Source organism: Notechis scutatus, chromosome 13 (genome assembly GCF_049901735.1).
Source record: "Notechis scutatus isolate UNSWTSFEM ecotype Mainland chromosome 13, rNotScu1.2, whole genome shotgun sequence".
Taxonomy (NCBI): domain Eukaryota; kingdom Metazoa; phylum Chordata; class Lepidosauria; order Squamata; family Elapidae; genus Notechis; species Notechis scutatus.
The window spans coordinates 5,064,830-5,087,536 of NC_142021.1; the positions used below are offsets into that span (position 1 = coordinate 5,064,830).

The window sequence follows — 22,707 nt, forward strand, 5'->3', positions numbered from 1 at the left end:
CACCGAACAAAACTCTAGAATGTATTTCAAACATTGCATTCCTCTGACTGTAAAATATAGGTCATCCAATCTTGAATGTCACCGATTAAATTTCACTAGCACTTAAGCATCGAGGATTATCATAGATCGAATCCAGGTGTATGTCAAAGAAAGCAGAGCTGAGTGTTGGATACAGAACACTCAGCAGATACTTGATAGCTAGATCCACAGAGGGGAATTTTGAAGGAAATTTATGGACCAGGGGGCAACTTCATTGCAGCTGATTTATTGTCATGGCAAGGCTGTAGCTATAGCAGCTGTTCTGGAGAAGCCAAGAAGGAAAAAAAAATTAAACCAGGAAGCAAGTGTTTGGAGAACCAAACTAAAGTTTAAGCTATAAATTGGCGTTTTTCTTTGCAAACTTTAAAGACTGCAATTCCCAGAATTCCCTAGCCAGCCTTCACCATAAAGTGTCAGGTGCCAAGAATCAGGACCATCTGTCAGGTTATAGATGATTTATTTAAGCTTCCACACAAGAATTTAAGTCAACTAAAGTTGAACCCTAAATTGGCATCAAGCAAGGGTCAATGGAATTCAGTAAGGGTTGAACTCAGACCATGTATGGTAATGTAAAGATTCTACGCTGATGACATGCTGCACTCCACCCCCATCCTTTTTCTGCCTGCTCTTCTCCCTACATCTCAGATATATTGCAATTCTGGAACATCCGGTTTCTGGCTGACACAGAAAAGAGAAGTAGCTTAAATTAATATGCGGCCCATCTGATTATAAGTGGGTTGGTTGCTTACTCGTGCATAATGGTGGAAAGATGTAACCAAAGATGTAACCAAAAATCCTTTCTCCAACCATCAGCCACCCAACCCAACATCTCCAGAAGTTGTTCTGTGCATTTTTTTTAAATTAAGTTTATCAAGATATAAAATATAAAGGAAAATGAAAATAGTGGGGGAAAGGGAGAGGAAAAGGGGAAGGGGAAAAGTGTAGGATAAAGGGAGGAAAGAAAAGAAAGAGAAGCATTGACTACTGACTCTTTTTAGAACAATAGAATAGGATACATTACAGCCTCAACATTTTATTTTTACATACTTAATATGTACTCGCTATTTCTGTAATAACATTTATCTAATCAGCCAAAGCCAAAATCAAAGTTTCATTCCCCTCCCCATCTCAAGCACAAAATCCCAGTCAAAACAAAATTGAATGTATTCCTGATTAAGGCAATCAATTTATCCTTCTCTGCTAGTTCTGTCAGTTTTTCCAACCAATCATCCATTGTGGAAATGACATCTCCAGAGATTTTTGAGAGTGCTACAATCCTTCCATGGAGAAATGCTGGGAAAATGTTCTCCTTATTTTTGGAGAAATTGGCAGAAATCCCTTATCCAATCTGCTTACCAATGTGGGGATGTTTTATGAAATAGCATTTGAGGCCAATTTTATCATTCCTTTGACTGGGTTTTACAGTGTTCTACAACCTCCAAAGCTATGAAAAGTACTAATGCTCAAACGAGGAAGACTTTGAAGAAGATTTGTACACCATCTTGGTCATTCCACCCCTTTCGTTCAACCCAATTTCTCTTTCCCCTTCCCGGCATAGCTTCCTCTCTTTCCATATATTTTGAGGAGTTGTGCATTGTTGATGTGGTTGTTGTTGTTTTTTAAATTCTAAGCATCAAATTACACTTCAGGTCTTTCAGATTGCATCTGAAAGTCCATCATTGGTTGCAAAGGAAATAACATAGGGGTTTCTCCTAAATCCCAATTCTCCTCATCTAAACACCATTATTCTCTTTAGTTAACATAATGTTATTTTGCATCTGAACATACAAATTGGTAATTATGGTCATGACCACCCATGCTGCAGCTCACCTCCTGTTGCCCTGTCGGTTCTCCTGGTCATTTCATAAACAGTGAAAAGACCACAAAGAGACTTCAACAAGGGCACATTTCATCCAAGTAGATTCTTGGGACCACATAAACCACACCAAATCAATACTTAGTAGGGAAATGACTAGGCATTTGAGAGGCGAGCAAAATGAGAAGGACATATGCTTAAATTTAAGGCTATGGGGAGGAGACAATGAATGGTCATAGGGAAAGTTGATAGGATGATAAGATGTCCACACACAAAAAAAGAAGAAGAAAAAGCTAATGGTTGAAACAATAACATTGTTTCTGAACATTGGGCGCTATCTTACAAATGGTGAAAAAAGTACATTTAGGCAAGGAAAACCAAATGCACAGGTACAGCATAGGGAGTATCTCGCTCAACAGTGGTAACTTAGTGGACAATCATTTCAATATGAGCCAGCTGTGTGCTGCAGCTGCCAAAAAAGCCAACACAGTTCTAGGCTGCATAAACAGAAGGATAGAATCAAGATCACATGAAGTGTTAATGCCACTTTAAAATGCCTTGGTAATGAGGCCATGCTTGGAATATAACATCCAGTTTTGGTCACCACGATATTAAAAAAAAGAAAAGGTGTTGAGGCTCTGGAAAGAGTGCAGAGAAGAGCAACCAGGATGATTAGGGGGCTGGAGGCCAAAACATATAAAGAATGGTAGCTGGAACTGGGTATGTCTAGTCTGATGAAAAGAAGGACTAGGGGTGACAGGATAGCTTTGAGGGGCTGCCCCAAAGAAGAGGGAGTCAAGCTATTCTCCAAAGCACCTGAAGGAAGAACAAGAAGCAATGGATGGAAACTAACCAAGGAGAGAAGCAACCTAGAACTAAGTGGAAATTTCCTGACAGTGAGAACAAAATTCATCAGTGGAACAACTTGCCTCCAGAAATTGTGAATATTCCAACACTGGACATTTTGAAGAAGAGATTGGATAACCATTTGTCTGAAATGGTCTAGGGTTTCCTGCCTAAGCAGGGGGTTGGACTAGAAGACCTCCAAGGTCCCTTCCAACTCTGTTATTCTATTCTATTCTATTCTATTCTATTCTATTCTATTCTATTCTATTCTATTCTATTCTATTCTATTCTATTCTATTCTATTCTATTCTATTCTTTCCTCTTCTTTCCTATTCTATTCTATTCTATTCTATTCTATTCTATTCTATTCTATTCTATTCTATTCTATTCTATTCTATTCATTCACTGAAACGGAAACTAGGTTGGAGACCAAAAACGTAATATCATCCCTGCCCCCCATCTCCTTACTGCTACCCTCCATGCAAAAACCTGATTTTTTTTTTGTTTCTGCTAGCCCTGGACTGACATCATTCCATAATTGTACCACGCATAAACAACATTTGCCATTAAAGAATATATTTTAATGAAAAACAGGGATATGCATGAAGAGCATCCAAATGCCTTATGGGAGGAAACGGCCTGGAACCAAACCCTATTTGATTCTCCAATTAATATGTCCCCTAATTCTATTTCCTGCAGTCATTGCCTTGCAGTGGCTTCTCTCTAATGTCTGGAACAGGAAGAAATGTGGAAATAGAATTGTCTTCATAGCCAGCTTGATGGGCTGGCGGTGAGCAGATGAGGACAAATTGCAGAATTAGAAACAAGGCCACTGATGACAAGCGAAGGAAATACCCTCCCACGATTATAAAATTAAAGCTGACCTGGGTTTACGATGCAGCCTGGATATTCTTCTTTTTCAAAAAGAAATAAATACCCAAAGGAAAAAAAAAACAAGAGCGACAATAAACCCAACCCAAATAGGAACAGTTTCTTTCTTGCCAGGATATTTCACTTCCCTGGGAAATAAATTCAAATAGGAGAGCAAACAAGAAAGATGTTGAGAAGGGGGTTGTTGTGATTTTAATTGGAGGACTGTGTTTGTTTCCCTTGGTTTATCAGAAAATAAAATCCCTGCCTCATTGAGTATCATTTAGGCTTCATGCCTCATTTAAACTGGATATGATGCTGGAAGTAACCTTAAAGATTATTTATTTTGGGTTCTATCTAATTTAATATTGGAAGCATCTAGGCAGACTTTGATCCAAGTATTGCATCAATGTCTCTGAATTGATGACAGAACTGAGAAGACAATCCAACAGGTCTTGGGAGGCCTAGTAAATTAGTAGATTGATAGACCAATAGACTGATGGATTGATAGAGTGATTGATTGATTGATCGATAGATATGTAGAGATAGAAGGATATATAGATAGATGATAGACATACAAACAGACAGATGATAGATAGCTATAGATGGATAGTTATGTAGATAGATGGGTAGATAGAAATGGATGGATGGATGGATGGGTAGATAGATGTGGATAATTAGGTAGACAGATGGGTAGATAGATATAAACACATGGATGATACTGTATGATCTGTAGATGATACTGTATAGATGTACTGATGATAGATGGATAGACATAAACAGATCATAAATAGAAAAAATGAGAATATATACAATGTAATTGTAATTGAAGACTATGAAATGGAAGCACAAAACAATTTGTAAACCAACCGGCACACTGTATGCATATATATGGAAGATGGCTTGATGTTTTTATGTTTTGTTTGTCTATGTTGTCTTAAAAACCAATAAAAATTTTTTTAAAAAAAGAACCATGTGGTGAGAAGACCAAAATGTCCTGGACGAACATTAAGAATTGCTGACCAGGCACCATTTGATGGATGGGTCTGGTTAAAGGGACAATCTTCTGACTTGAGATCTGGGCTAACACGTGGGCCATTCTGCTTACAAGTGTCCATTGGTGGCACTTTTGTCCAATGGGACATTATGCTAAAGAGGGTGAGTCAGTCAATGAAAGTGCCTGCTTGATTTTTCTTATCTCTCTGGGTGGTTTTTCCACCACCGGCATTTTAACTATCTTACATCTGTAATATAGGCTAAATGACACCCGTGTAGTTGCCAGAAGTGTGGGAAGAATTGCAAAGCTCCAGCAATCCTGTACACACAAAAACAATTAGTGCACACGCAAGCCAGAATGAAGAAAGGGTTGAGCAAGAAGGATCACAGCTTCAGTTGATTTCACCTTTCCAGCTGAGCCTATCCTTGGGGTCATGGTTTATGCAATGTATGCAATGAAGCAATCATGAGCTGCGTACAGCTGCTTAAAAAACAGCTGTAGACAGCTAATGGAACAGACTTGCAAGTAGCAATAGCCCTTAGACTTATATACTGCTTCACAGTGCTTTACAGCCCTCTCTAAGCAGTTTACAGAGTCAGCCTATTGCCCCCCTCAAGAGTCAAAAACAGAGGCGGTATTCAGCAGGTTCTGACCAGTTCTGGAGAACCAGTAGCGGAAATTTTGAGTAGTTCAGAGAACTGGCAAATGCTGCCTCTGACTGGAGATTTTACAGTATCCTTCCCCTGCCACGCCCACAGAACCAGTAGTACAAAAATTGGAATCCCACCACTGGTCAAGGTACAACACTTAATCATAGTTATATAGTCATAGGGTATAGAGTAAATAGCATATAGTCATAGGGTACAATAAGCAAACAAATCATACTAGGAAACAGTCAATAAAAATCATTAGGATACAAGCAACAAGGTTACAGTCATACAGTCATAAGTGGGAGGAGATGGATGAAAGGAAGGACGGGAGGATTAATAGTAATACAGACTTAGGAAATAGTTGAACAGTGTTAAGGGAATTAATTGTTTAGCAGATCTACACTCTCTTTCATTCTCTTCACCAACTTGACAAGGGCAGTGCAGCCGATCTGAAGATTCGGAAGTTAGAGATTCAATCTCTATTAAAGAGAGAAACTCAGGTTGGCTTCTACCCAGCCTTCTTTTGTCGGAAGGGAGGAGGGTAGGTTTTCTGCCCTGAAGTGTAAGGCTAAATTATGGAAAATTGAAATCAAAGGTTCACCGTTGTGTTTGGTTCAATGTGGAAACAATTCTGCACCCTCACTGCCCTCTCCGTTTTCTTGCTGTCCCGTGGACTTTGGGGGTGGGGGGTGGGGGGCTTGGCTTGTTCTGATTTCCTTACAAACTGAAGCCAGCTTCTGCTGCTTGTGTTGACCTGGAAACCTGAGTGAATGTCTCCCCTTCAGGCTGGGTTTTTCTCTCTCTCTCCAAAGAACGTAATGTTAGCCCCACTTCATTGCTCGCCCTCCCAGCTCCTTCCCGGGGCACCTGGAACCTAAATGGCATCCAATTTGTTTACAACAGAAAGGGTCAGAGTCCCTCACCAGGCACGGAGCTCAAAACATTTGGCTTAGATTGGTTATTAAAACTGCCTTTGGCCAAACAGGACATCTCAAATTGGGCAGGATATCTGACACAGGCATTCCCCACCCAGAGAGAAAGAGATCTATACACATGGGGGGGGGAGAGGGGGGGAGGAGGGAGGGAGAGAGAGAGACTTCTGATTATAGAATAATAGAATTCTTTATTGTCCATAAGCTCGCAGTGTACATACAACCACAAAGTGATAGGTCATATATCATAGATCATAGTTACAAAATAACTTCTGATTATTCCAATTCCTTCCTCCATGGCTGCCTAGACACATACACACTCTCTCTCTTTCTCTCTCTCCTATCATCTATCTATCTATCTATCTATCTATCTATCTATCTATCTATCTATCTATCTATCTATCTATCTATCTATCATCTATCATCTATCTATCTATCTATCTATCTATCATCTATCTATCTATCTATCTATCTATCTATCATCTATCTATCTATCTATCTATCTATCTATCTTATCTAAATCTTCTATCTATCTATCTATCTATCTATCTATCTATCTATCTATCTATCTATCTATCTATCTATCTATCTATCTATCTATCTATCTATCTATCTATCTATCTATCTATCTATCATCTATCATCTATCTATCTATCTATCTATCTATCTATCTATCTATCTATCTATCTATCTATCTATCTATCTATCTATCTATCTATCTATCTATCTATCTATCTATCTATCTATCTATCTATCTATCTATCTATCTATCTATCTATCTATCATCTCTCTATTTATCATCTATCATCTATCAAAATGTCGAAACTCTAGAAAGAGTACAGAGAAGAAGAGCCTCAAAGATGATTAGGGGACTGGAGGCTAAAACATATGAAGAACAGTCGCTGGAATTGGGTGTGTCCAGTTTAATCAAAAGAAGAACTAGGGATGACATGATAGCAGTCTGCCTTCTCCTCGAAATTTACCCAAATGGGATTAGAGCGTTAGTGACAGCTACTAGCTAGGGCCACGGATTTTATGTGAGAAAGCTTGACCCCAAAATAAAAGGACAAATGAAGAAGAAAGGAAAACATGCAGAGAGAGAGAGAGAGAGACAGAGATATGCAACCCAAATGAAGAAGACGGGTGATGGACAGTCCAACTTGTTGAGGGTGAAATCAATTAAAGGGCATCAAATCCCAAATTCATGGTTTTTGAAAGTGACAAATCTAAGCTGGAAAGGGAGAACGATGGAAGGAGAAGAATGTGTGTGACCTCCAGAAGACCGGCTGCTTCTTCCGTTGGAGGAGACGGGAATGAAACAAGATGCACTCATAATAAATTATAACAACCAGTCAGTCACCTTAGAAAAAAAAAAGTAATGAGGTGAAAAGGTTACCAAAGAGAACCCCAAATGCATGGAATTCAACCAGACATGAAGATAAATCAAGTCAGGACCTCAGCATTGGCACTACAGGCTTCCATAGCATCGCTGTGGCTAATCTTAATTTGCTTGCTTTGTTATTGAAAGGGTCAACCGGAGTTGCACGCATCGTGTTTATGGAAACAGTTCCTTGGGAAATACAGGCAGTCCCCAACTTATGACCACAAGTGGGCCCCAAATTTCTGTGGCTCAGCGAGCAATGGACCACTCATTTGTCACAAGGTGGGGGGAGAGAAACACAGTGGGGGGAGAGAAAGGAAGAAACAAGATACAACACATGGCACACATCAGGAACGCAGCTTCCAAGATCTGCAAGTGGGCATCGCACACCGGCCAGAGGCTTCCCTCCGAGGACAAATTACACATTGTAAAGATCACTTGGAGGTGGGAGATGCTTCCAATGCAAAGCCACTGGATCCCCTGTATGGATTCCTCCTGTGACTATGTAGGACAGATGGGGAGGAAGCTAACCACCAGATTGTAAGAACACAAGCGAGCAGTCAGACGAGGGAGACCTGAACTCACTGGTAGACTCACACTGCATTGAACAAGGACATACATTCAATTTCACAGCTACTAAGATTGTCGGATGAGCCGGGACAAAAACAGCCATGGAAATGATTGAAGCCTGGGAAATGGGCCCTTTGTCAGTCAACAGGAGGGCTGATTTACTACCAGCCTATCAAATAGTTACAAAGTGAGGGCTGGGCAACACAAGCAAATGACAGCCAATGACTTAAAAGCCAGCCATCAACACACCTCAGCCGACATTTTTACTATATTTTATGTTCTTACTGGTACAGTACAGCAATACAGTTTATCTGGGCTATGTGAGTCTGACTTGATCTGGTTTCATTAAAAAAAAAATTAAAACAGTCTCCTGCTAACTTCATAATCTCATTTCAAAACTAGTTTGGCTCAACCCACTTCGTGATCAACCCAAGAATGGGTTGAATGAAACATGCATGGAAGATTTGCCTACATGTGCATCAAGCAAGCTTTTATCTGTGGCTCGCCATCCTTGTTGCAATCTTCTTTGCCGCAGCTTTTCCTGGCTGGTCTACCAACCCCAAAACAGCCTGATTCTTTCAGGAAGACACAAGCTAACACAACAACAAATTGTTGTTGACACTGCCTTGCAGCACTTCTGCTCCGATCAGCTATTCAGAGTGTGATTGGACACACTCGTTCAGCCTTTCTTCACTTTTTCAAATCCTTTCTTAGCTCCTTCCTTGAATGTGTCCATCAAAACCTCTATTTCCTTCCAGAAGCAATAGAGGAGAACTCATTAGAGTTATCCACCCTGCCGTATGCTTACTTATGCCCAAAGATCGGACAAACTGAACCTGGTCAATTCAATCTGGGAAGGAAGTCATGCCTAAGGCAGGACTAGAACTCCCAGTCTCCTGGTGATTGGCCCAAAGTCACCCAGTTGGCTTTCATGCCTATGGCAGGACTAGAACTCTCAGTCTCCTGGTGATTGGCCCAAAGTCACCCAGTTGGCTTTCATGCCTATGGCAGGACTAGAACTCCCAGTCTCCTGGTGATTGACCCAAAGTCACCCAGCTGGCTTTCATGCCTATGGCAGGACTAGAACTCCCTGTCTCCTGGTGATTGACCCAAAGTCACCCAGTTGGCTTTCATGCCTATGGCAGGACTAGAACTCCCAGTCTCCTGGTGATTGGCCCAAAGTCACCCAGTTGGCTTTCATGCCTACAGCAGGACTAGAACTCACCATCTTTTGGTGATTGGCTCAAAGTTGCCCAACCAGTTTTTGTGCCTAAGGTGGGAATACAACTCACAGTCTCCAAGTTATGGGTCCAAAGTCTCCCTGGTGATTTTCATGCCTAAGGTGAGACTAGAACTCCCCTTCTCCTGGTTTCTAGCCTGATGCCTTAACCGCTAGACTTCTCAGTAGGTTATCGGTTATATGAATGAACACAAATAATGGATTGAAATTATATCAAAGAGATCCTGAATGGGGAACTGAGAATCTTGAAGAAGATTCAAAAGTGCCCTGCAAAATGTAGAATGCGAAGAATACTTGTCCTTTATACTAGGAATTGTTGTATGGGAACAATTCTTGATAGAAAGAGTTAAAAATTTTAGTTTAGTTCTTTTAAAGGCCATGTGGCAAAGGACCTGACCATATTCTGGAAATATTGGGAATCCCATGGCAGAAGAGGCAACTAGAAAACAAAACAAACAAGGGTTTGGGGCAGGAACTCTTTGGGGTCACTTTGCTTTCCTCCCACAGGCCAGATTTGAAGAATTCCATTTGTACCGGTCTCCTCAAATGCTCAACATCCCAAGCCACTTCCTTTTCCTCTCTACCTCCTCCTCAATCTGGTTTCCTATCCTACCTCTGAGGGCCAGTAAATCATTTCGGGTTGCCTTCCCCCTTCAGTCCAAGAGGATATGAATTTTGGAAGCTGCCATCAAGACCCATGAAATACCAGGATTAATGGGAGGGAGGGAGGGAGGGAGGGAGGGAAAGGAGGGAGAGACAAGGTGGACCTGCCTTCTCTCCATCCATTGTTAAGACCAAAATGGAGAACTTAACGCAACATATCAGTATTGCAAGGGGAGAATTCTCAGCTGGGCCTTTAGCCAAGAAGAACACTGGAGCAATGCCAGCTCAATCAATAGCTGTGGATTGAGGACAAGGCTTCAGACCAGGCTGGGTCAAGGCACAGGGAATAGGTGCTTAGCAATTGCATCCTTTGGACAAGGGTATTTTTTAATTTTTTTATTTGGCTCCAATATGTTCATTTTAAAATGGCACTTACGGGAACTGTTTCATGAAGAGAGAGAGGGGGAGACGGAGGGAATGGGAAGGAAAGAAAGAGAATGAGAGGGAGAGAGAGAGAGAGAGAAAGAGAGAGAGGGGGGAGAAGGAGAGAAGGAGAAAGAGAATGAGCGATGGAGAGGAAGAGGAAGAGAATGGAAGGGAGAGAGCAAGAAAGAAAATGAGAGAGGAAAAGAGAGGGAGAGAGGGAGAGAAAGAATAAATGAGGGAGAGGGAGAGAATGAGAGAGGGAGAGAGAAAGGTAATGAGAGGGAAGAGAGAGAGAATGTGAATGAGTAAGGGAGAGAATGAGAAAGGGAGAGAGAAAGCGAATGAGAGAGGGAGAGAGAGGGGAAAGAGGAGGAGAGAAGGAGAAGGAGTGAGTGAGAGGGAGAGAAAAAGTGAGAGAGAGGGAGAGAGCGGGAGAGAGAGTGAGAAAGAATGAAAATGAGGGAGGAGAGGGGGAGAGGGAGAGGAAGAGAATGAGAGAGGGAAGGAGAGAGAGAGGGAAAGAGAATGGAAAAGAGAGAGGGAGAGGAGAAGGAGAGGGAGAGAGGGAGAGAGAGTCACTGTTGTAAGTTGAGGACTACCTATGCATCCTGACCAGTTGGAGCTGGTCCATCCAAATGGCCTGCTTTGATTTTTTCCTGCAATGTAAGCCCATGATTCTAGAATCTCTCTTCCAAACAGCTGGTTTGCTTTCTAATTTGGAAGACTTGGTGCTTTAATGCTATAGGTGTGACTTAATTGAATGGATTTTGTGCTGGGTGCATGGAGATGGAGGGACAGCTCCGGTCACAGTCATGGCTCGGATGCTTTCTCAACAAGAGAGAGGTCATTTAAGCCACCGAACACATCCAGCCATTATTTCCAGCCGTACATTTTTAAGACCATCCTTGCTATTTAAATTCTAATCAGCGCTGGTGTGCAGCAACACCTCCGTTAAAAGCATAAAAGCTTTCACTCCACCGACCAACTGCTTATTTTGGGCCTTTATCTCTAATAGCCGGACAATTAAATAAATCTTATGACACTTAACCGGGCTGTTTCCTACCAATCAGGCAGGAAGTCCTTAGTTGTTGCATTAGCAAGGGGGGGATTTGAATCGCGGGGTGGGGGGAGGAAATGTGTGTGGGAAATTAGTTCAAGGCACGTAAAACCACCGCACCCATCAAGAGCCACAACCGAAGGATGATATCCTATGCGCTCAGGATTGGGCTTCAAAAATGTTAGCAAAGGGTTTTCTGCCTGGTTGCTCGGTGGGCGTGGCCATGGTGGGCGTGGTCTAGTCGGTCTCCTGCACCACTGTGGCAGGGAGGAGGTGTTTTTGCCCTCCCCAGGTTCTGGAGGCTTTCCTTGAGCCTCCAGGAGGCGAAAATGGCCTCCCTGGCTCCGGAGGCTTTCCTTGAACCTCCAGGAGAGTGAAAATGGCCTCCCTGGCTCCGGAGGCTTTCCTTGAGCCTCCAGGAGGGCGAAAATGGCCTCCCCTGGCTCCGGAGGCTTTCCTTGAGCCTCCAGGAGGCGAAAATGGCCTCCCCTGGCTCCGGAGGCTTTCCTTGAGCCTCCAGGAGAGTGAAAATGGCCTCCTGGCTCCGGAGGCTTTCCTTGAGCCTCCAGGAGAGCGAAAATGGCCTCCCCTGGCTCCGGAGGCTTTCCTTGAACCTCCAGGAGAGCGAAAATGGCCTCCCCTGGCTCCGGAGGCTTTCCTTGAGCCTCCAGGAGAGTGAAAATGGCCTCCCTGGCTCCGGAGGCTTTCCTGAACCTCCAGGAGGGCGAAAATGGCCTCCCCTGGCTCCGGAGGCTTTCCTTGAGCCTCCAGGAGAGTGAAAATGGCCTCCCCTGGCTCCGGAGGCTTTCCTTGAGCCTCCAGGAGGGCGAAAAAATGGCCTCCTGGCTCCGGAGGCTTTCCTTGAGCCTCCAGGAGAGTGAAAATGGCCTCCCTGGCTCCGGAGGCTTTCCTTGAGCCTCCAGGAGAGCGAAATGGCCTCCCTGGCTCCGGAGGCTTTCCTTGAACCTCCAGGAGAGCGAAAATGGCCTCCTGGCTCCGGAGGCTTTCCTTGAGCCTCCAGGAGAGTGAAAATGGCCTCCCTGGCTCCGGAGGCTTTCCTTGAACCTCCAGGAGAGCGAAAATGGCCTCCCTGGCTCCGGAGGCTTTCCTTGAACCTCCAGGAGAGCGAAAATGGCCTCCCTGGCTCCGGAGGCTTTCCTTGAGCCTCCAGGAGAGCGAAAATGGCCTCCCCTGGCTCCGGAGGCTTTCCTTGAACCTCCAGGAGAGCGAAAATGGCCTCCCTGGCTCCGGAGGCTTTCCTTGAACCTCCAGGAGAGCGAAAATGGCCCCCTGGCTCCGGAGGCTTTCCTTGAGCCTCCAGGAGAGGAAAATGGCCTCCCTGGCTCCGGAGGCTTTCCTTGAACCTCCAGGAGAGTGAAAATGGCCTCCCCTGGCTCCGGAGGCTTTCCTTGAGCCTCCAGGAGAGCGAAAATGTCCACTCAGTCACATGCCCACCAAGCCATGCCCACCAACTAAGCCACACCCACAGAACCGGTTGTTAAAAAATTCGAATCCCACCCCTGCACCACTGGATATATCTAGCCTAGCGAAGAGGAGGATTAGGGGGGACATAATAATGTCTTCCAGTACTTATGGGACAGTCACAGAAAACAGGGTTGACTTATTCTCCAAAGCAGCCAAGGGCAGGGCAAGAAGTAACGGGTGCAAGATCATTAAAGAGTTGTCCAACCTAGAACTAAGGAGACATTTCCTGACAGTGAGAACAATTAACCACCAACAATTAATAAGTTGTAGGGTCTGCATCTCTGAAGGTTTTCAAGAAAAGGTTGGACTGCCCTTTGTTGGGGAAGGTATAGGGTCTCCTTGTTTGAGCAGACAACTCTCTCTATATCATGGGTGTCAAACTCGCCGCACCATGTTGCCGTTGCGACGTTATTCCCCTGCATGGAGCTGAGGTGGGCACGGCCTGCATGTGATAAATCCAGGTTGTGGGCCACCAGTTTGACCCCCCCTATTCTATATCTAGTCCTTTTTATAAACAGGGGGACTTATTTGGCTCCCCCCTTGTACATGGGTGTCTATATCACTCATTTTGCTTCTGAATTGTCCATTTATTAGACTTTCCTTGCTTTGCTTTTCGTGTTTGAATTGGAGTAAGGGCCACGTCTTTCAATGTTTTTGGTCTGTTTGCTCATTTACGGCGTTCCCTTTTCTACTTTGAGGTTGGCTGCCTGTGGTTTCTTTTAAAGTCACCCCTTCCGTTCCCCTCTTGGCCTTGTGCAAACAAAACACGTGCCATTATCAAAGGCTGTTTTCACTCACCGCTCATGGCTTGGATGGAAGCCATTGTTCCTCTTAACTGAGGACCATATCAACAATGGGCATGACCCCGTGTTTTGAAAGGTGGCGTGTTGTCTCTTTGGACAGAAGGTTGCCTGGTGTGAACTGGAGGTAGGGGAGTTGGTTAGAGCAGGGGTCGCCAAACTTTTGCACTTCAGGGACCACCAAACTCATAATTTTAGATCCCGTGGACCAGAGACCCTGGGAAAATCCCAGTCAAAGTCTGCAGGAAAATTTCCCGTCCGATTTTTCTACCAATCGATCATTCTTTATTTGGGATTGCAGGATACCGTCTCCAGCTCTGTTCTCAGGAGAGAGAGAGAGAGAGAGACTTTTGGCTTCATGCAAGGAAAGCAGCAGAAGCAGCAGAAGTCTTTCTTTCTCTCCCCCAAACTCCACCAGAAATGAGTCTTTGTGAGACTTTTTGCACCGGCGCAGCCTCTTGGAGCAGGAGGCCTTGCAGGGTCCCAAAGACTCTATGGAAAGAAACAGCCCAGAGGCCAGGCGAGGCATGTGGGGCGAGTGGGGCAAGTTCCCCCCTCTGCCTTTCCCCCCCTCCTCTCACTACGTCGTGTTGTTCACAAAGCAAGCGACGCAAGCCTCGTGTTCCCACGGACCATGTGGGTGGTGTAGCCTTGTGTTTCCGTGCAGCCTGGATCAATTGCTTTGGGGGGTGCTTTGGGGGTAACATTTCTCTGTAGACCACCAAAATTTTCTCATGGACCATGGTCCCTGGCCTACTGGTTGGCAACACTGGGTTAGAGTACTGTACCCATCAACTAAAGCAGGGGTCTGCAACCTTGGCAACTTTAACACTTGTGGATTTCAATTCCTAGAATTCCTCAGCCAGCAAAGCTGGAAGTTGAAGTCCACAAGTCATAAAGTTGCCAAGGTTGCAGACCCCTGAACTAAAGAATAAAGAGAGAGGAGAAGCCAAATCTTCCTGTAACAACTTCTATTCCAGGTAACTCCATTACTGGAGGTTTTTAAGAAGAGACTGGACAGCCATTTGTCTGGCATGGTTTCCTGCTCAGAGGGGGTTGGACTAGAAGACCTCCAAGGTCCTTTCCAATTCTGTATTCTAAACTCTGTTATGTACTGAAAGTCCCACCTTCATACTTCCAGAGAATGGATGGAAAATCCTGTCTAAGATCATGAGATGCTCCTGTATGAGTGATTAGCAGAAAGTGTGGAAGGAAGGAAAAAAGATAGGTAGTAAGGAAGGAAGATAGGAAGGAAGGAAGGAAGAAGGAAGGAAGGAAGATAGGAAGGAAGGAAGAAGGAAGGAAGGAAGGAAGGAAGGAAGGAAGATAGGAAGGAAGGAAGAAGGAAGGAAGGAAGGTAGGTAGGAAGAAAGGTAGGAAGAAAGGAAGGAAGGAAGATAGGAAGGAAGGAAGGAAGAAGGAAGGAAAAAGGAAGGAAGGAAGGAAGATAGGAAGGAAGGAAGAAGGAAGGAAGGAAGGAAAATAGGAAGGAAGGAAGGAAGGAAGGAAGGAAGGAAGGAAGGAAGGAAGGAAGGAAGGAAGGAAGGAAGTAAGGACTCATATATGATGGTTGACCCAATAAATACTTGGCATCTCAATTTAATGAAATCAATGAACAAATACTTCTTCCATATGGTAGTGATCCTTGGCTGGTGGCTTCAGATTTTTCTCCTTCATTCTCCAAGAGGCAGCTGTGAACCCACAGCTGATGGCCTCGGCCTCCAGCGTCCTAACTTCACACTGTTTGACCCTCTCCCCACCCTCAGTGTTGCCACCTCTTTGTGCCGCCGCTCCTGTCTTTCAAGGCAGCGGTGGGCGAGAGACAAATATTTGACTGATCCCTGAGGGACATTGCCCTGCAGCAGATGGAATTGAGGTGAAAGTTTATTCTCCGATGGCAAATAACATGAAAAGAAAAAGGGGGAAAGGGCAACTGAGAAGTGTGGGATGAGGGTGGGGTAGAGGTGATGGCAAGAAGGGGCGGTGAGATGCATCTGGTTAGATGAAAGAAAAGTCAACATGGAAAGTCTGTGGAGAATCTCTGTCATCCAGGTCATGGTTGTCCCCAAGGTGGCTTTTTTCCAAAAGGCAAGTGGACTTTCTGTGTTTTTTGCTTGAAAACATTTCACTTCTCATCCCAGAAGTTTCTTCAGTTCTGGCTGAATGCCCATCCCCCCTCTATTCAGCCAGAACTGAAGAAGCTTCTTAGATGAGAAGCGAAACATCTTCAAGCAAAAATAAAGAAAGTCCACTTGCCTTTTGAAAAAAAACTTGAGTCAACATGGAAAGGAATAAAAATTCACTGATGTCCATCAGTGAAGTTAGGAAGACAAGGGAAAGAGAATGTGCAATTAAGGGCATATCAAATGTCATGGAAGACTTAACTCTACCTTACTTTATGAATATCAGTTTCCAAGAATATATTTTCTTCATCCTTATCCCTTATGCGATAGGGTTGGATAGAGAAGACAGACTGGCTGAACTAGGGGAAGGAGTCAAATAAGGAATTAGCCTGGAATCCCTATGTGGGCACAATAAGGCTGTTTAACCTTACCTAGTCTCACCCAGGTAGAAACGGTCAGTCTGAGAAGATTCCAGTGTAAAGGAAACAAAACAGCTGATTGAGCTCTTCACATGTGTATCTTGGTTGTTCATACCTGCCACACAGGGACACTATCCTTCATAGACGATGATTGGATTAATCATCATTTTTTTAATAAAAAAAGAAAAGAAAGAAAATGTGGGGAACTCACCACAGTTCTTCCCAGGAACTACATGTCCCATCGGTCACTTTTTAGGTCCAAAACAATCTTGGGAATTGCCTTACCTCCTTTGGAAGGTAAGGTTAACCAGCTCAGGTGTCAAAGCTCGAGACCACGAGTGTCACCACACATTGCTATTTTCTGAGTCATCTGCAGCTTCCCAATGGTGACAAAACCTTTGGAAACTGACCAACAAGCTTGGAAAACAAGCCGCCATCCCCAGCATCTCAATGGTCTTCTCTGAGAGGCATTTGTTCGATGACTTTTATCCACTTGGAATCTCTGCAGAAGTCTAGTTGAAAGGATAAGTCCTTCCCATAAAAAAGGGAGTGAGAAGATACGAGGCCACCAAGGGAGTCTTGAAGCAGGACCACCCAATTCTTGGCCTGATTTCTGAATGGTTAAGTAAACCTCACTACATTGGTGTCCTTTGTCTATTTCAGGGTTCTAAAACTCCAAGTTGCAATGCATTTCCCGAAAGTGACCTCTGATGGCGATAAATCTTTTCAAGCTATTCACTCTTCATTTGGGGGCTGCATCCTGCTCTTTTCTTGAACATACTCCCACCTTCAGTGGGCCTGATACTCATCTTAGACAAACATCTCCCTGGAATTATGCAGCGATCTGTTTTTATCTTCTGCCTGTCCAGTATGGCTCATGTTCAAAATAAGCAATAAAAAAAGATATTTTTCTCAGTTGCTAAAGCCTTCCTGTTATATCCAGTACCTCTTCTCTTCTCTTCTCTTCTTCTCTTCTCTTCTCTTCTCTCTTCTCTTCTCTTCTCTTCTCTTCTCTTCTCTTCTCTTCTCTTCTCTCTTCTCTCTCTTCTCTTCTCTCTCTTCTCTTCTCTTCTCTTCTCTTCTCTTCTCTTCTCTCCCTCCTCCCCTCTCCTCTCCTCTCTACTTCTCTTCTTTTCTCTTCTCTTCCCTTCCCTATCCTTTCTTTCTTTCCGCTCCCCTCCCCAGCCATTGATATCCAAAGAAGTGGCAGATCAGAAATACACAGTTTCTTAAAAACTGACATTTATTCCCACAAATTCCTTGTGTGTCCAACCACACTTGGCCAATAAAGTATTCTATTCTATTCTATTCTATTCTATTCTATTCTATTCTATTCTATTCTATTCTATTCTATTCTATTCTATTCTATTCTATTCTATTCTATTCCATTCCATTCCATTCCATTCTCTCTTCCTCTCTTTTTCTTCACCTGTCATGACTTTTAATTTAAAAGCATGAGAACAGGAAGTAATTTTCTGTTTTTCTTTAGGAAGTTTGCTGGTACTCTTTTTGCCTGAAGTGTTTTTTTTACAAAAAATCTCCTAAAACATATTACTAATAAACTTCCATAACATAAATAGACTGCTGAGACAAACAGACTACCCAAGGAGCTGCTGATACAGTTCTACAGAGGAATTACTGAGTCTATTGAAGTAATGAGTGGAAAGTAATCAAGGAGAGAAGCAACTTAGAATTAAGGAGACATTTCCTGACAGTTAGAACAATTAATCAGTGGAAGAACTTGCCCTCAGAAGTTGTAAATGCTCCAACACTGGGAGTTTTAAAGAAGATATTAGATAACCATTTGTCTGAAGTGGTGTAGGGTTTCCTGCCTGGGCAGGGGGTTGGACTAGAACACCTCCAAGGTCCCTTCCAACTCACCTATTCTTTATTCTATTTGTACTTTTGTAACTGTCTAATTTGGCATGGCTACCAAACAGGACAGACACAGACTACAATGGATAGTTAGGAGTGCAGAAAAAGCAATTACAGATTACAGATAATCAGAGTTGGAAAGGACCTTGTAGGTCATCTAGTCCAACCCCCCGCCCAAGTGGGAGACCCTACACCATTTCTGACAAATGGCAGTCTAATCTCTTCTTGAAAGTCTCCAGTGATGAAGCTCCCACAACTTCTGAGGGCAACTTCTGTTCCATTGGTTGATTGTTCTCACTGTCAGAAAGTTTCTCCTTGTTTCCAGGTTAAATCTCTCCTTGTTCAGTTTCCATCCATTATTCCTTGTCTGGCCTACAGACACTTTAGAAAATAGCTTGACCCCTTCCTCTCTGTGGCAGCCCCTCAAATATTGGAAGACTGCTATCATGTCTCCCCTGGTCCTTCTCTTTACTAGACTAGCCAAGCCCAGTTCCTGCAACCATTCATTGTATGTTTTAGCCTCCAGTCCCCTCATCATCCTGGTTGCTCTTCTCTGTACTATTTCTAGAGTCTCAACATCTTTTTTATAATGTGGTGACCAAAACTGGATGAAGGACTCTAGGTGTGGTCTTACTAAGGCTTTATAGAGTGGTATTAGTACCTCCCTTGATCTTGCAACCAGCCTGCCTTCCATCGAAGACCTGCATACTGCAAGGGTCAGAAAGAGGGCCGAGAAAATATCTACAGACCTCTCACTTCCTGGACACAAACTGTTCCAACCCCTCCCCTCAGGATGCCGCTATAGGGCATTGCATGCCAAAACAACTAGACACTAACACAAAGACAGTTTCCCCCCCAAGCTTTGATGATACCAGATAATTCACGATTTGCTCTCAACAGTTTGCTGTGCGCAACTTCCCTTTTTAAACACTGTGTTCCCAGCTGCAGCTAATGAAGGGAATCAGGGCCCTTTCCTCCCCCATAAGCCACGCAACTCACATTGCTCCCTTCTCCATTCCTCCCTGCGTGACCTAGGATGAAGAGGGGGTGGGCCATGGTCTTCCTCCGTATTCCCTCTCCCTTGTTCTACCTCTTCCCTGCTCTGCCCAGCTGGACTTTGCCCTTCCCCAGTTTCTCCCACAGCCAACGGAGCCACACTCCCACTCTCTATCAGCTGCTCTGCCTCCCCCTCCGAATCAGATTCTGACAGGAGCATGACATTGTCACTTTGTTGTTTGTGTGCACACTGAGATCATCTGCACCACAGACAAATCCCCTATGTGTCCAATCACACTTGGCCAATAAAGAATATTCTATATTCTACTCCAAAACATTTCAGAAAGGCCACATCTCGAAACACCCAACAGCCATTCCTGGACTAGGTTGCACAATGAAAAGGTATAGAAGGGCTCCTAACTATAAATAACAGGCATATTTTGGAAATGCATCGATAGACATGGAACAGGGAAGGCCCATCCAATTTTCCCTGATTCCCTTGTAAAAAATAATAATATAATGAAATCCCAAATCCAGAGAGCTTTCCCTGCAGAATTTAAGCATTTCCACCTAGCGTGGCCAGCAACCGTGTCTGGTTTTTGTCACATCCAGACGTTGTTGGATGAGCCCACTAGAGGCATTTGTACAAATGTAACACACCACCTACTAACAGAATAAATCAATTAGAAGAATAAACTTCCAAGAACGCTGCAGTGGGAAAGAAAATGTTACGGAAGGTTGATTGTTCAGTGTCACGCTTCCTTCCTCCTCCCTTCTCCTTTTCATCCAGCATCCAGATTAATACATTTCCAGAGCGTGTTTCATATAACAATGAGACTGACCCTCCCCAAAAAACCATGACTTTGCAATCATTTGTTTGTGTTTAACGGACTGTGCTCTGATTGTTTATTCCCACCCTTCTCTCCCCATCAAAGGACATTTGTATTTATTTGTTTCGAACACACATGGAAGGAAGGCATCCTGCCATTTCTAATGGGCAGATGAAAAAACTCCTGTTCCTCAAAAGGTTTTGTTTTTTCCCCTTTCATTTTTCTTTTGTTTGACTGCAGAAAGAAGGATTGCAAAGAGAGAGAAAAGAAAAAGAAGAGGAGGAGGAGGAGGAAGAGGAAGAGGAAGAGGAAGAGGAAGAGGAGGAAGAGGAAGAGGAAGAGGAAGAAGAGGAAGAAGAGGAAGAGGAAGAAGAGGAAGAAGAGGAAGAGGAAAAAGAAGAAGAAGAAGAAGAGGAAGAGGAAGAGGAGGAAGAGGAAGAAGAAGAAGAAGAGGGGGAGGAGGAGGAGGAAGAGGAAGAAGAGGAAGAGGAAGAATCCAGGAATCACTTCTGCAGAAATATTACTCTTGATTTTAGAAAAAAAATCTATATATATAAAAGCGAAATACCACTCATGCATCATCCCAAAATCTCCAGAACCGTAAAGCCTACAAACTTGAAATTTGGCACCTATGTTCCTCTTGGCTTCTAGGTGCTCACTAAGAAAGGATTTTTTGAAATGACCATCAGAGCATTTAGTATTTCCTCTATTATTATTATTATTAACACACTCTGATGCTAAGGAGTTCTACTCCCCCTCCCCACCTGAAAAGAAATCTCTTCCAAATGCAAAACACAAGCCGAGGGGAGGAGTTTTAGTTTCAGTTTCAGAGCACCAAGCAGCTTTAGTACAGAACAGTTGAGCTAAACAACGCTCAGCTCCTTGCTGTCTTCTTCTTGCTCACACAGCAAATACTGTTTCAGTTTCCAAACAGCCCTCAACTTTCTCACACACTGACAGGACGCTAGCCAGATTAATACCGATGGATGCTGGTAGGCAGAGACATTCCCCCCCCACCACCTTATTTTCCTCCCCAAAAACTAAGCCCGACCACATAGTTTTGTAGAGCTAGTCCACATATAAAATCCACAGAGAAGCCACTCCCGAAATATCCAATCCAGAGCCTGCAACAGCTGTATTTCTTCCTGGAAAGCACCAAGGCCCTTGGCTCAAGGCACAACTCAATATGCCTGGCATCCTTCCAAATGCCTTTGAAACAACTTTGGCTCCAAAGCCTTTAATCTTCCCTTTTATGTCACTGCTGACTTAATCAAGGCAAATGATAGCTAATGAGAAGTCTGAAGCTGAAGACAATTTAGTGTTCTCCCCTGATACCAGTAAAAGTTGATGAGATGCCCAGGTGTTTGCAATCCAACGTAGGGAGGAAAAGCACCCAATTCAAGCACATAGGAACAAACTGGTTTTCAGCAGCAACCTATCATTTCTTGCGTGTCCAACCACACTTGGCTAAATAAAGTTGGATTTGCTTTTTTCCTTCTTTTTCTCTATCCTTTCTCTCCAGCTCTTCCTCCCAGTAGGGAAGGAAGTCTCTGCTACAAGCATTGGGAGGCTACAAAATATTTATTTGTTTGTTTGCTGTGCACGAATTAGATAACAGATATAAGTAGAAACAGGATTATTAATACATGAAATGGATACGAATAAAAGGGAACATCAGGACAGGGGCTGTAGGCACATTGGTGTGCAATAGAAATGGCACAAACCGCTTCCAATTTCTGCTTGAAGTCATGAGTAAGATAGTCCTTGAGTTATGGACCATAACTAAGCCAGAGTTAGGGTGGTAAGTTGAGACATCACATTACCAGATCCATTTTTTGGAATTTTTGTTGTTGTTGCAGCGATCGTTAAACATTGCAATTGTTAAACGATGTCCCAAAGGTGCTTTATCCAGGAGGCAACTGGACTTTCTTGGTTTTTCTTTGAAGATGTTTCACTTCTCATCCAAGAAGCTTCTTCAGCTCTGATGGGATGGTGGGGGAATGGAAGGATTTATATTCCTTGCAGGCAGTGGTGGGATTCAAATTGTTTTGCCACAGGTTCGGTGGGTGTGACTTGTTGGGCATGCTTTGCTTAAACCAGCGCACAGCTTTTCCCACACCAGCTGAGACCAGCAGCGCCAATCAGTTGAGCGGATAAAGAAGAGAAAAGCGCAGGGGCCTGTGGGAGGGCGGATCCTGCACTTTTCTTTTTCCTCTCAGTGGGCTTTTTTTTTTACTACCGGTTCAGGCAAACCGGTCTGAACCGGTAGCATACCATCACTGCCTGCAGACAGCTGGTCAATTGCATCCTTTTGGAGGGTCATTGAGACCACTTGAAGAGGTTTGTCTGTGTCCTACAGGAACCATTAGCACTACTCAGGTGACTCTGAGGACACAGATAAACTCTCCAAGTGCTTCAATAACTCTAAAAGGATGCAAGGAAAACATATAATTCTATACGGTCTGGGAGAATTTCTATACTTGTATAGATAACAGGAATAATAGATAATGTATAAGGTAAATATGAATACAATACAGAAGCCTGATGATGGCAGATGAGATTCTGCCGAAACGTTGCTACAACTTTAAAAGCACAACTATAATGACGTGGGAAAATACCCGAACAAAGCTGAATACCATACATGTAAGTACCCACGAAACTTAAGAAAATAAATATGAATAATGTATATATGTATATAGATATGAATAATGGAAGATGGAAAAACCAACGCTGCAATGAATTGCAAAAATTG

The 22,707-nt window shown here is 43.5% G+C and overlaps 1 long non-coding RNA gene across 1 annotated transcript in view; it reads left to right on the top strand.

The window, feature by feature from the left end:
- LOC148129601 (uncharacterized) overlaps positions 1 to 20,430 on the top strand; it is a 59,460-nt gene extending 39,030 nt beyond the window's left edge. Inside the window, exons 2-3 of the long non-coding RNA XR_015745263.1 lie at positions 16,763 to 16,874; positions 20,196 to 20,430. This is a non-coding gene — a long non-coding RNA (uncharacterized LOC148129601). The remainder of the gene's footprint in view (positions 1 to 16,762; positions 16,875 to 20,195) is intronic.
- Positions 20,431 to 22,707: the final 2,277 nt, after the last annotated feature.